Source organism: Notothenia rossii (genome assembly GCF_949606895.1).
Source record: "Notothenia rossii genome assembly, chromosome: 3".
NCBI classification, from domain to species: Eukaryota; Metazoa; Chordata; class Actinopteri; order Perciformes; family Nototheniidae; genus Notothenia; species Notothenia rossii.
This window is the reverse complement of record NC_136901.1, coordinates 44,197,673-44,211,921: the sequence shown is the minus strand read 5'-3', so window position 1 is coordinate 44,211,921 and position 14,249 is coordinate 44,197,673.

Below are 14,249 nucleotides of genomic sequence, written 5' to 3'. Positions count from 1 at the left end.
CATAAATTATTTCCATTCATTGGACTGGATTTAATTACTGGGGTACATTTTTATTCTTTAAAGTGAGGCACGCTTTTGATTCGACCCATGTTCTAAAATTCAGTTATTTTGTGTTATATAGGGCATAATTGTGGAACTGGTTGCCGGGTTATCTGTTAGCTCTTTTTGCTAAAGCTCCTTTTGTCAACGAACCGACGTCACAGGGTTAAAGGGCAGGTCTCGCTGTAGTGTGCTCGTTTTTGTTCACCGGGTGGTCCGGGTAACCACGTTGCAAGTCCACAGTTGTTTTACACTGTAATCGCAAGGTGTGGCTGTTATTTAAAGGTGTCTCTTTATTATTAGTGTATTGCATGAATATAGTCATTGGTTTAGCATAAGGATTATAGTTCAAACACATTATTAGTAAAGGGACGGTGTTTGAGGTTAGGAGTTTGTGATCTCAGGGAAAGCTAGGAAGCTTTGGGAGTCTTGTGTCGTTTCTCGAGAGAGGATGATACTGAGGATAATGGGGAGGCTGGGGTTGATGTTTTCACTTTTTGCTTTTTTGTCTGTTTTTACTTGGTCTCTGTTTGTTGTATTAAGGTTGACTATAGTTGCAATGCTAATTCAAATGTATCACCAAAAGTACAACCTCGATAGATTTGGACTGGGCCAGAATTTTATTTCATGGATAAAACTCCTACATAACTCACCCATGGCTCGGGTTAGGGCAAATGCCACACACTCCCAGTATTTCCCTCTCAATCGAGGGACCAGACAAGGATGCCCCTTATCTCCACTTCTATTCGCAATATGTATTGAACCCTTAGCAATTAAACTACGAACTGACAACAGAGTTAAAGGAATCCAATGGGCAAGCAAGGAGCATAAAGTGTCATTATACGCCGATGATCTTTTTTCTACATTTCTGACCCTATAAGCTCTCTTCCCAATGCACTTGCAATTTTTCAGGATTTTGGTAGTATCTCAGGTTATATAAATGAAATGTAAACAAAAGTGAACTACTCACCATAAACTCAAAAGCCAGAGGAATTTCATTTGAAACATTTCAATTTAAGGTAAAAACTGATCACATGACGTATCTGGGCATCAAGGTTACTAACCTGTATAGAAAGTTATTTGAGGAAAATGTTACCCCCCTTCTTGAACGTACTAAGAAAGATTTTCAGAGATGGGGCAATCTCCCATTATCGCTAATTGGACGCATTAATGTAGTAAAAATGAACACCCTACCTAAATTCTTATATCTGTTTCAATCTATTCCAACTTGTATACCAAAAAAGTATTTTAATACTTTGGACAAATATATTTCTGCATTTATTTGGAACAATAACACCCCTAGGATTCGTAAAGATTTCCTTCAGAGAACAAAACAATCAGGAGGGCTAGCCCTACCCAATTTCCAATTTTATTATTGGGCGACAAATGTACGGAGTATGCTCTATTGGCTAAGTGCCCCTTCTACAGAGACACCAGCTTGGATTCTTATTGAATCGGCCTACTGCGGTAGAACTTCATTGCCGGCTTTGCTTGGATCAGCTCTTCCATTGGAATTGTATACCCACAAGAGTAATCCATTAGTATATCATTCTCTTAGAATCTGGGTAGTGTAGGAGACGGTTTGGATTACATATGATGTCTATACGATCACCGATTTACTCAAACCATATGTTCCCACCCTCTGTGATGGATTCTGCTTTTAAGATCTGGAATGATGGGGGAATACGTAGTTTTGAAGATCTGTATATAAACAAGGTATTTGCCTCATTTAGTCAGTTGACAGAAACATTTTTTCAGATATTTCCAAATTCGAAATTTCACACGTAGTAAATACCCGCAGTTTCCAAATAAACCAGCGGAAACAACCTTAGACAGAATTCTTGAAATAAATGTGCAGAATAGAGGAGTAATTAGGGTGTTGTATAATGTACTTCCCTCCCTGCATTCTCCCTCTCTTTCAACAATCAGATCTCAGTGGGAAGATGATCTAGCATTTGAAATAACAGATGATAATTGGCAGTCCATCCTTCAAAAAGTTCACTCTTCCTCAATTTGTGCCAGACATGGCCTTCTGCAATTCAAGGTATTACACCGCCTTCATTTATCAAAGGAAAGACTAGCAAAGATGTATCCAGGGGTAGATCCCTTATGCAACAGATGTAAATCAGCAACAGGGTCCCTCATCCATACTTTCTGGACATGTCCTAATCTTCATAATTATTGGACATCCATATTTGATACGTTCTCTAAGATCTTTAAAGTAAAATGTACCCCTTCTCCTCTTACTGCAATTTTTGGAGTCGTCCCGGACGACATTGTCCTTTCCGGACATTATTCAAACGCTGTTGCTTTTGCTTCCCTAATTGCGAGGCCACTTATACTTATGAGGTGGAAGCAGGAGGCGTCTCCCACTCATGTCCACTGGGTGACAGAACTTATGATGTTTCTACACATGGAGAAAATAAAGTGTACTTTGGGTGGCTCCACTTGTAAATTCTATAGGACCTGGCAACCATTTTTAACGTACATGGAAAGTTTTAAACTGCCTACTCTTCCCTAACTGATTTATATTTATTAAAAAAAAGTTAGAACACAGATTCTCTGTAGTCAACCATGATTAACATGTATCTCGACCTTGTCATATGTTTTATTTTATTGTTATTGTTACGTGTGCTGTGTTTTCAACCATCTGTTTGTTTATTTTTTTATAAATTTACTCTGGACTCGCTAATATCGAAGGATTGGAGCAGCCCCGCCCCCCCGAGGAGCGACGCGTCCAGAGCCCATGTGAAAAAATCATCTTCCAGACTGTTAATATTGTTACTGCTACTACTCTCTGGTAACGTTAACATTAACCCTGGTCCTGAGTGTTTCTCTGCTTCCTTGCATAATTTGCCAACTCCGAATGAGTTTAGCTGTAGGCAAGGATTGGGTTTTCTGCATGTTAATGCTAGAAGCCTAGTGCCCAAATTAGATGTTTTCAAGACCTGGTTTTTAGTTGCTAAACCTGATATTGTTGTAGTTTCTGAAACCTGGTTAAAACCGTCTGTCACTGACACTGTTATTCACATTGATGGATATAATGTATTCAGAACGGATCGTAAGGGCAGAGCTGGTGGTGTTGCAATATACACTGCTGAGAAACTACAGTGCTCAGTCCTTCACTCTATTTCAATTCCAAGGCAATTTGAGTTGCTAGCAGTCCAAATAACTATAGCAAATGCTCCTCTCACTGTTATTGGCTGTTATAGGCCTCCATCGGCCATCATGGATGCAACTACTAGCCTTACTGAATTGTTGTCTATGTTTTCTTCTGAAATCATATTAATGGGTGATTTAAATTGGGACTGGTTGAGTGATAAATCTTCACAGTTTAAGCAGGTTTGTGATTCTTTGAACTTAACTCAGCTTATTGATAGTCCCACTAGAATAAACCCTGCCAAACCCAATAACGATACCCTTATAGATGTCATTCTAACAAATGCAGCTCATAAGTATGTGTCTGTTGGTGTTTTTCCTAATGATATCAGTGACCATTGCACTATTGCTTGCGTTAGGAGAACTAAGTTGCCCAAAGCCAAGGGCCTTATTGTCCTCAGGCGCTGCTTCAAACACTTCTCTGAGCAGGCTTTCCTACACGATCTGGCGGAGGTTAAATGGCACTTCATAGCGTTAATTCCATCTGTTGATGTTGCCGTCCAATTTTTTATTGATCACTTTTTATCGATTATTAATAGACATGCCCCCTTTAGAAAATTCAGAGTCAAGAATAGGAACACTCCATGGTTTACTAGAGAACTATCTGATCTAATTCATGATCGAAATAAGCGATGGTCTTTAGCTAGAAAGTCTAACACTAGTGATGACTGGCTTCTTTTTCGTGTCCTCAGAAATAAATGTTCAGCCCTTATTAAAAAAGCTAAAACTGATTACTATCTGAGCTTAACCACTGATTGTTTTAATGACCATTCTAAGTTCTGGAAAACAATTAAATCACTTCAGAACAAGAAAGTTTCTAGTTTCCCACAAAAACTGAAGGTCAGTGATTATTTTATTTCAGATTCAGATGGTATGTCTAATGCTTTCAATGCTCACTTCAAAAAGGCTGGTCACATTTTTGATGAGCAAAGTCATGACTCTCTAAATGGTCGTACTCACAGCCCTAGTCAAGAGATGAGCTCCCCTGTTTTTGATTTTGCTTCTTTCTCGGTCTCTGAAGTCTTACAGGGTTTGCACTCAATTGATCCTAAAAAGTCTGCCGGGCCTGACGGCCTCGACCCATTCTTTTTAAAAATTGCAGCTCAGATTATAGCACAACCAGTAACTGATATTTTTAATCTCTCCCTGTCCACTCACACACTGCCAGCTCTGTGGAAGCAAGCTCTGGTATCGCCCCTCTTGAAAGCTGGTGATCCCACTGAGTTAAATAATTATCGTCCTATCTCAAATCTTTCTGTGTTATCAAAGATTCTTGAGTCCCTAGTTTCTACTCAGCTAAAACTTTTTTTAAATTCACACAACATCCTTAACCCTATGCAATCTGGATTCAGATCAAAGCAAAGTACTGTGACTGCCAGTCTGAAAGTCTTAGATGATATCAAGGCTGCTTTGGATAACAAATCTGTTTGTGTTGCATTGTTTATTGACCTAGCCAAAGCATTTGATACTGTAGATCACCACATTATGTCTAATGTTATGTTGGTGTCTCGTTTCGGTCATAATGCCATTTGTTGGTTTCAGAGTTATCTAACCGACCGTACTCAATGCGTCAGGTTGGGTAGCACTGTCTCTGACCCTGTCACCTTGGAGAAGGGCGTTCCACAGGGCTCTATTTTGGGGCCTTTGCTCTTTTTATTATATGTAAACAATATTTGTAATCAGATGCAATTTTCTACCTATCATATGTATGCTGATGACACTATTGTATATTCATGTGCTCCTTCTCTGGACATGGCCGTTTCCAATTTAAAATCTGATTTTATCACGCTGCAGCATGCACTTCTTGATTCCAAACTGCTTTTGAACAGTAAGAAAACCAAAGCAATGCTTTTTGGTCCCAAGTCAGCGTCCTCTTGCCTCTCCATTGACACCCTTGATGGCGTCTCTGTGGAGTTTGTTGATATCTACAAATATCTTGGCTTTTGGTTGGACAGTAATCTGAACTTCAAACACCATATCGAAGTTCTAACAAAGAAATTGAAATTCAGTCTTGGCTTCCTTTACAGACTTAAATGTTGTTTTTCAACTTCATCCCGTAAAAGGTTGGTCTCTGGCTTATTCCTGTCCCAGCTGGACTACGGTGACACCATTTATAGATTTGCCTGTCCCACTGTCTTGGCCAAACTTGACCCACTCTACCATGCTGCACTGCGTTATATATCAAATGCACCCTATAGGACTCATCATTGCACACTGTATAGCCTAACTGGATGGTCCTCACTCACTATGCGTAGGATGCAGCATTGGTTTTTATTAATGTATAAAGCCATTTTAGGAAATCTTCCACTCTACATATGTGCCAGATTTGCTCCAGTTTGTGACTTTTACAACCTCAGATCCAGTGCCTTGATACGGTTCCAGGTTCCTGCTGTGCGGACTGAGGCTGGAAAAAGGAGTCTCTTTTATTATGGTCCTTGGTCTTGGAATGACCTTCAATCACGCCTCAAACTGACGGCACTTGTTTCTATAGCCTGTTTTAAATTGAAGTTGTCAGAAGTCCTTACCACCAGCTGCTCTTGCAGTAATAAGTAGTGCCTTTCTTACTGTCCTAATGTGCACAATGTAGTAACTGCTTTTTTTCGTCTTTTGTTTTCTTAGTTATGTTCTCTGTATTTTATATGTTTGTGTTATGTGTTATGTGTAACGTTGCTGCCTTCTTGGCCAGGTCAGCATTGTAAATGAGATTTTATCTCAATGCTTTTTATCTGGTTAAATAAAGGTTAAATAAATAAAAATAAAATATTATTTCAAAATATTTTTGTACAATTAATCTTGACTTATTTTGTAGGGGGGTGGGGGGGTTAAAAAAAAAGGGACAACCTGCAATTTTTTGTCACTGAAACTGAAACTGTATGTGTTGTTTAAGAAAAAGGAAAATAAAGTTTATTAAAAAAATAAAAAAAGTAACATTAAAATAAAAAGGACCTACACAATAATACTCAATCAAACTGACACAGTATAAGGACTGTGATATCCAGCAATTTCTTAAGTATAACAATAATATTATGACCTGTTTTTAAAAGAAGATATAAAGTGGTTTGCATGTAAAGAAGTCTGTAACCCACGCATGTAACTTTACATCTGTTTGTTCAAAGTGTCCTTAAGGTGATCCAGACAGGCTGGACCAGAGGAGGAGAGACAGATCTGGACTCCTAACAGCAGAGAACTTCAGCACGGATTCCAAGTTACACCTTTTTCATACTTTACAAAGAATGCATAAAGTAATGACTCTAATACACTGATATATATGCTATTACACATGACTGAATACTAGATCACCTGCACATCAGTGATGTGGAGTGTACTTTCTTAGCAAAAGGTTACATTTACATTTTACCAAGCAACATAACTTTTTTGTTCAACTTTCACATTTCAATGTATTTAAGGCAAATATTATTGAACATAGTGAGAGCTACGACCCTTTGTCTCTGCATATTGACTGTAAAACAACATGTTAAAAGTGATTCTTTCAGTGAGACAACCGAACAGAGCAAGCTTCTACAGTTGCACTAAGTTGTGATAACAGTTAAATATTATTTTAATAATACATTTATTTCAATGTTGATGAATTTAGAACGGTTTATTCCAGGGATGTAACGATACCAAAAACTCACTGTACGATAATATCGCGATAACAAGTCCACGGTACGGTATTTATCGCGATACTGAAAAATAAAGGAAAACATTTTTTTTTTTTTACTCGGAAAATGTTTCTTTATTACATAATACATCTGGGGCCGTATTCACAAAGGATCTTAGGGCTAAAAGTAGCTCCTAACTGGCGAATTTAGGAGAAACCCCTAAGCATAATGGGCGTGTCAGTCTTAAATGTAGGACTCCTAATTTTATTCACTAAGAGCAATTCACAAAGTATTTTAGGCCTAAAAGTAGCACCTAAGTCTGGGAGAGCTTAAAAGTCCTCGAGAGGACTCCTAACTCAGTTAAACCTATTCACAAAGAATCTGAAAATGGCTGAGAGACGAAATGTTTTGGAGACAATGGAAGACTGTGAATTGATCAAGAGATATAGGCTAAATCGTGAGGTTATCAAACTTGTTGTGGAATTAGTGCGGGATGCAATAACATCCCCGACTAACAGGAATAACCCGATTAGTCCGGAAATAAAATGTTTGGCAACACTACGATATTTAGCAACAGGGAAAATGCAACTTTGCAATGCCGACGATTTAGGAATATCGCAACCATCAGTCAGCCGTGCCTTAAACCAAACCATCAACGCGCTCTCTAGACCACATATCATCCAACAGTTTATCCGGTTTCCTTTGGACAATCAACAACTACACAGGATCAAAGCCAACTTCATGGCAATTGCAGGTATGCCCGGTGTGGTCGGTGCTATTGACGGGACGCACATAAAAATAATTGCGCCATCAAAGGATGAGGACGTGTTCGTCAATAGAAAGAAAGTACATTCCATCAACACACAGATTGTTTTCATTCATCATGATAGGGGGACTTGAACGGCGGTATGGGCTGTTATTGAAAGTGTTTAAGTGCTGGAAATATGCTCATTGGATAATAGTTTGCGGGGTGCTTTTAATTGCCTCCTCGATTTAATGCAATTTAGGTATTTGTATTGTTTGCTCTCTCTCTTTAACGTGCATATACAACGTCATTATCGTGGTCTGCACAAACTTTTCATCATGCGTGTATTCTGCTAACTGCACTGTCCATAACTATTTGATAGGAATACATTTCTAGCCGAGGCTATTTCCTTGTTTTAGTGGGCTCGTTTGTGGGATGTTGCGGATGAGTTTCACCGAGACCGCCTGCTCTGAACAACCAATCACCGTACTGACCGCTTCTAAACTCATTCACGAGAATCGACGTCATCCATAGCAACGGCGCGTCACTCTTAGTTCACTCTTATTGATTTATCCTTAGTATGAGTAGGTCTCAGCGGCTTTGTGAATAACTTTTAAGAAAAAACTCCTACGTAAAATGTTTTAGCGCGAGTTAGGAGCACTCCTAGCGGTAAGATAAAATGCTTTGTGAATACGGCCCCAGGTCTGCATTCTGGTTCGCTGTTCCCAGCAGTCTGGTGTTACCTCTGCTGTTCCTGCAGAGAGCGGGGAAACTACCAGGCTGCAAACACTGAGGCAGATTCTGAATAAATTAAACTCCATGGAAGAGTTTGTTCTTTATAGATTAAGTATCTGATTCGTCCTGTAGTCAAATAAGTTAGGGTTAGGGTTGGTCAGACCTGTTTCTTTTCTTTTCTTTTATTTGTTGATCCTCTTCTTCCAGAATGATAGATGATTGTCTGTGAACAGCTTGAACTCACCTGAAGACAGCGAGGACACGCAGGTGTTCTGGGTCACAGTATCTGATTTGACTGAGTTGCAGTTTTAGCTCACAGCTCATTTGAATCCCGTCCAGCATCGACTTTAATAGAGAGATGGATCATTGAACGTCAACACCACAGCTGCTTTTCATAGAGCACCATCAGAGCTAATGATATTTGAATGGTATTATTCCTTTGTCTCTTTCTGAATGTATACAGAAGGCACTTGAATCTCTGAGTCCCAGAGCTAATGTGTTAGCAGCTCTACCTGTATAATCCATAAAGCTAACAGTTTCCTATATACTGTATATAAACTCAAAAAAATGAAAAAGTTATTGTCTTGAATGTCTGATAAAAAGGTTGTGGAGATTACAAGCGGCTTTGAATTTGTCTTTTTTATTTTTATCGCTGGATGTTGTTGTTGCCTGATGTGCTAAGCTAGGCTAAACCTGACACATGTTTAATGTTGGTACATCAGCAAAGGTTATGTTGTAAAATTCAAATGAAAGTCAATAACTGGCGAATTTCTAGCAGGTTAAGTTCATTACCATAGTTTTGAGTTTGGCTGCTCAGCCTCGTGGGGCTTTCTCACTCGGTTAGATAAGCTTTCCTTCGCCTACATCACTTTAATGTTCTTCGTGACCGTTGCCTTACTTGTCATATCTTTCTGCAGCCTCTCAGTTCTTTGTGTTCTGATTCGTCCAGGACCGGGGAACGGAGAGCGGGTTGACCAATCAAAGCAGAGGGCTTTCTAAGCGGTCCCTGCCATAACTGCAGCGCTGTGGCTGTGGTTGTTAGGGCCCATGATCACCAATGCTTTGTGCAGCGTCCCCCGTGATCACCAATGCTTTGTGCAGCGTCCCCCATGATCACCAATGCTTTGTGCAGCGTCCCACTCGTTACTGTGAGAACCTGCTGTGCGATCGTCTTCAGTACTGTATAATATCCCCTGCGTTCTGGTGTCACCAGAGTTTGTCTAGATTAAATACGAGAAATACAAAAGGTTAGGCATCAATCATGTGGTCCTGTATCAATCTGAGGCTTATTGTTTTTGGTGCACGTCTGCATCGGTATGGGGTTCCTATCCACCGATCTGGACTCTCTGCACGTTGTTTGTCAGGAGATGAATGCCCTCTTGCTGTCTCTGTATTTATTGGAATTAGACGAATTCTAGGATTTCTAGAAGGATCCCACTTGTGCCTATATTCCAGTTGTGTATGTAAGGCTTTGCTATTCTAATGCTAACTGTTATCTACTGGGAACATCTTGTTGAAATGATGGCTGTTGTGCATTTAGCAAAGGTGGTAATAACATATGTGATCAGGGTGTTTAAAGTATGGTGTTTCCGATAGTTGTGAGGGTGTCATTTGTTTTTTGTTTATCGTAAAAATGTCAGAAATTAGTCAAAGATGTCCTTAGCATTTCTAACAGCCTTCAAATGTGTTGGTTTTGTCCAATCAACAGAGTTTAAACAACATGTATTGCTTTGTTTAGTGTGTATGTTATCAGAATCCTCTCAACAACATATCAGGATCATATTAAATGACTCAATGATGTTTTTATATCTGCGTGATAATGCATTTTCTTGTAGTACAATGGTGCAACTGTTTTTGAATGAAATAATAAAGGTGAATGAAATTACTTCAAATTGTAAATGTGTTTATTGGTTGTGTAATATCTACACACAATGATAGCAAGATAATACTTAGAGGTCCTTATTATTACTATAATTTATCAAATTCAAAATGTAAAGGTAATATTTATGTTTTCTATTTAAACTTTTAAAATATATTCTCAATATACATATATATATATATATATATATATATATATATATATATATATAACATTTAATTTAGAAGTCTCTAAAAATCAAATTTGTACAAGTCTGTGAGAGCACACTGTAATACTCATTAAAGCCCTATTTAATAAAAAAAGTGACTTATCTTTTGCAGAATGTTATAACTTTCCTTTATTTTAATGTATTAACAGATCCTTTGACTTCTATAATTAGACCCTCCAGAAAAACGCGGGCTAAATTCCTTGATTATGCGATTAAATATGCGGGGTTTTATGTGATTTTATGCGGTGAAATTGCGGGAAGTTGCGAAATATGCGGAAAGTTGCGAAATATGCTAAATATGCGGGGGAAAAGAATAACAATTTTTTTAAATATTGAGCTTTCTTATTTATTCTCTCTCACACACAACCTGCCACTAACGTTAAACCCCTTTACTATTCAATTAAACACATTCAATGTTTATTTATTGTAAAAGCAATTGGGCTATTTTAATCTCACACACACACACACACACACACAATTCTCCGCCTCATTCTGTTTTCATTTACTCGTTCGTTATCTGACCAGCTTCAATCTTGTAGGCTACTCACTTCGTTTCTTGTAGCCCTCTAAAGGGCTTTGGAGGTTGATGCCTCGGTGAGCGTGAGTCGTTTGGCTTTCTTGTCCGCAGCAGCAGAAAGAATTTTCGAATGTTTGAATGAATCAAAGTGGGTCGTCACCGTCGATGTTCTCTTATGCTCCAACACACAGTTGCACGGGGTGCAGAATAGTTTCCCCCCACTTTTTGCCCGGTCTTTAGTAGAAATGTTCGTCGGTAAATGAGATGGATTAGATTTTTTCATCTTGGTGTTTTCTCTATCGTGTGAGCTCCACACGTTCACTCTATACAGTGTTGTTTACATTCTGTGATGCGCGAGCTGATGACGTCACGTCAAGACGAGTTAACTTTTTTTTTTCTCAATTTTGTGTGGAAAAATGCGGGGATTATGCCGCCTTTTGATAAATATGCGGCATTTTTCAAATCTGCGCCATTTTGCTGATTATGCGGTAAATTCTGCGATCGCAGAATCGCGTTTTTCTGGAGAGTCTATATAATGGATGGTGGAGCCAATTTAGACTAGTTTATATATAATTATATATCCTAATGCATCAGATTTTAGGATAAAACCTAAACTTCACATTTTAATTTTAAGCATATTCTAATTTAAAGCAGATTTATTTTAATTGTTGTGTTTGCACAAGTCTACGGTTTACCTCCTGCAGCCTTATTAGATCGGGATGAATAGTATTGGGGGAAAAAAGCAAAAGTCTAGCGCTTTGACGATGAATGGTCAGCAGGAATGTAAATACACCAACATCCTGCGGCTTCTTTGCATGTTCCCATCACGCCTTTAGCTTTGTTCGGGTTTCTCATTGTGCAGGGAAATCGTGTTTCCATCCGCCGACAGTCAGATACAATGCAATAAATAAAACTTAACAAAGATAATGGAGAAAATTAAAACAAAGAGGAAAGGCCGTTTGATCCTGCAGTGCTTTATTTGTGTATCATTCAAGAATGAACATCACCACACGTGTACAGTCCTAAATATATAGGAACTTACAAAAAACAAACAAATACAATATAATATATATTAATAATGAAAATAATACGATAAACTCAGAAATGACAATAAAAGTGTATTTGATAGATAATATGTATTTGTGATGGCTTTCCATTTGATTATATGCAACAGTTATACAAACATTTTTAAATATAGCAAATAAAATATGGAGACACAACTCGGAAAAATATGAATATACAAGGCCCTTTTTTTAATCTAAATATAAAGCACTACATATTGGAAATTAATTAAATGTTTAGAGGGAAAGAAATCGAAGCTGTTGGTTATGACCTCATGGGAACCATTCAATTGGTAAACAAATACATATTTCTCCTTTGAAAATCTAACATAATAGTAACTTGTTGTTATTCCACATTTTCTTTATATATTCACCAACAATCCCTTCTACTGCCTATATGCTCTGACTGAAGGGAATAGTGTTAAATGAATAAACTAAAGTAATCAATATGTGATGGGTTGTCTTTTAGGACTTTAGCTGTGGAAGAAGATGCAATATCCTTTATTGGCCGTAAAAAGCAATACTACAATATAACAAACTGAAAAATCGGAATACCTAATATTAAAGTTAACATAGATAAGAATCAAAAAATAAATGCTAACCCTAACCTTAATATAGAAATCCCATTTCACAGATTGACATATCCTTTTTCCCCCCATGTGACCTCAGAGGGGATGTAGTCATGCTGTTTCATCGTTTTATTACAACATTAACCCATATCTATATATTTGAAGCTAGCCACAACCTAGCCCTGCTGTAGAGAAAGTTTGAAGGTACATTGTGAGGTGTGTCAATGTGTTTTGAATTGATTTCCTAGTAGAGTGTTGCAGGAATGAGGCCTGAAACACAGAGGTGAGTCAGCGTTTTACCACTTCCTGTTCCCTCTTTAATGGTTTACTGAAAACGTGTTTTTGGTTGTTAGCCTGAAAATAAAGACTGTGGTGTGAAGAGATTTTAACGTATTTTCTACGACCCTAAACATCAATTATCAATCACAAAGTGGTGTTAATATGTGGAGACAAAACATGTATGTATCATAAACGTTTGATTGACACAGAGATTATTTTCTGCACATGTAGAAATCCTATACTTCACATCCTGATTTTTACTCTGGTTAACATACAATATCTATTTTTCAAACTAGATTCAATCATAAAAACCTTTTGATTACTTGTTACCACCTTGTCAGTGGCGGCCGGCCCATAGGGGCGCTAGGGGCGCCGCCCCCCCTCTTCCCACATGTTTGATTGTCATTAAAAAAAATAAAAAAATATATTTCCAAAAAATATATATTTTTTATTTTTATTTTTAAAGAACGAGGTAAATATTATATAGTTGGTATCAGTAAGATGTATAATCTACAATAAAATCTCGTTTAAAATTGTTTTACGATGTCTAAAGTTACTGATAAGTCACATATTTCCTGCCTGGCCGCAGCGTGTATCATTACCCTCTCTCGTCCGGGCGGTAGAAAGGAGCCCTCAGCCAGAGCAGCTGCAGCCAACAAGCTGACTGTTGCTATCTGTAAACTATGCCGCCGAAACATAATTTCAGCCAATCAGCGTCGTCAGATCTGATGCTCAAAGGGCGCCCTTTCAGCGCCCTGGCCTGTGTGTCTGTGAGTTGTTTGGGCTCGTATCCAGGGTGACGCTACAGTAGTTGTCTGCAGGTGTAGACTCCTGTGCTAGTGGATCGCCGGAGCTGTAGATTAACATTTACATGCTTATTGTAGTTGTAAGGGCAATGCCTGTGGCACCATGGAGCATATGTGTTGGCTGGACCTGTATTTTACAGGAAAAGAGTGATCAGAGGGTCGAGTTGTTGATTCTTGTTCACTTTTCTCATCTTCCTCACCCTCTCAGACTTTGAGTTGCGCGCTGCTAAAGAGACGCTTTACCATGGAAACCAAACAATGGTGTAGCTGTATTAAAGTCCGAGTGGAAACAGTCGTGAGTAAATCAGATTTTGTCAGAAATCGGGAGAAATGCGGGAGTCTCCCGCGAAAATCGGGAGGGTTGGCAAGTATAACACACACACACACACACACACACACACACACAATGTTCGTATTTAGTCTAATGATTTTAAATGGGAATTAAATCATTTGAGTCTTCCCAAAACACCAGTGTTCCGCAGTTCCCCCCCCCCCCCCCCCCCCCCCTCTAACATCACCAGAAGTCATAATTGAAGGAGTCATTTCTCAAAAACTCCCCCGGACCGCTCTAGTATGGTTTTGTCACCATTTCCACAGCCCCACCAAAAATATTTTCCATCAGCCGCCACTGCACCTTGTATTAAACGCAA